At 41.3% G+C, this 1,263-nt stretch overlaps 1 long non-coding RNA gene across 1 annotated transcript in view; it reads left to right on the top strand.

Moving 5' to 3' along the window:
- LOC121919154 overlaps positions 1 to 717 on the top strand; it is a 20,116-nt gene extending 19,399 nt beyond the window's left edge. Inside the window, exon 4 of the long non-coding RNA XR_006101406.1 lies at positions 707 to 717. This is a non-coding gene — a long non-coding RNA (uncharacterized LOC121919154). The remainder of the gene's footprint in view (positions 1 to 706) is intronic.
- The last annotated feature ends 546 nt before the right edge of the window (positions 718 to 1,263 follow it).

Genomic DNA, 1,263 nt, shown 5'->3' with positions numbered 1-1,263 from the left:
TTATTATTATTATTATTATTATTATTATTATTATTATTATTATTATTATTATTATTACATGTGCATGAGGCACTCTGGGGTGGCAAGGAGGGAGGATGCAGGATACAGAGATAGTATTAGATTGCATTTTGGATTTCAAAACGGAGCCAAGGGAAGATCCATAACCTGCAGTGACCAAATACCCACAACACACACACACAGAGGATGTTTTTAAATTTGACAAAATATGTGCATACTGGTGTGCCTGTTTTTTTTTAAAGGAGGGGGGAAGAGGGAAATCACCCATCCGGTGGCCCAGTCGCTGTAAGAGACGTCACCCTTGATGACAGCAGAAGAGAATTTGATTGATAGTAAAGGAGCCTTTTTTTAAACTGGTTCACCAAATGAGAACTCTCCCCAGAGCTGCAAGGCTGGGGTAAATAATGGGCACTTGCTTCTGAAGAGATTCGGGGAGGGAGGGCATCCGGATCTACCCAGTTCTATCCAGCGCAAATAGCTCAGTATGAATGGGGCCTAAATGTAACAAATCCTATTTCATAATTGAAGTAGAAAATGCAGTTTGATACTCATGTACTAGTTCTGTCGCACAGTTCCAGGCAGGGCGATTCAACTGCTCATTGGGACTGGCTGATGTGATTCTGCCAATACTTTGTAGTCGGCACTGGCTGTATTTCAGCCCCAGAAGCCCCCAATGGCTTTGCTTCAGGAAACCTGAAAGAGCATCATTACCATTATATGCCCATGCAGATTTACATAGATAATCATCTGAGTGAGGCGAATGTCTACAAGTAAGCCTTCCTGGTGGATACATTACCAAGATTACCACATAAAACTTTTAAATTATGATTATAGTAATAAAAGAGCACCTTTGGTGATACTTATCACACAATGTCACCTCTGATCCATTGCAGCTGTGTCTGCACTGGTTAGGATGTCCTTTTTCATTGACAGGGGAAACCCATCAATAGCTCCCAATTGTATGGCATTCCCAAGATGACTCAAGTGCGAAACATCACCTCAGCTGCAGTTACAAGATTGGCAGTCACTTGGTGTTGCAGTTTCCCTCTTTCCCCCTCCCCCTCACTATTGCCAAGTAGAAAAAGTAATTTTTTTAAAAAAACTTTAAAAAAACTTAAATCACATTACCAGCACTGCAAAACTGCATTTAAAAATAAAATAAAATAACCTGAAAGGTACACTGGGTAGGACATAGGGCAGGAAGACAGGGATAAGGAGTGCAGAAGAGCGAGTGATGGAGGCAGC

This window comes from Sceloporus undulatus, chromosome 1 (genome assembly GCF_019175285.1).
Source record: "Sceloporus undulatus isolate JIND9_A2432 ecotype Alabama chromosome 1, SceUnd_v1.1, whole genome shotgun sequence".
Taxonomy (NCBI): domain Eukaryota; kingdom Metazoa; phylum Chordata; class Lepidosauria; order Squamata; family Phrynosomatidae; genus Sceloporus; species Sceloporus undulatus.
The sequence above is the reverse complement of the archived record's forward strand: the minus strand, read 5'-3'. Positions and strand labels throughout refer to the sequence as shown.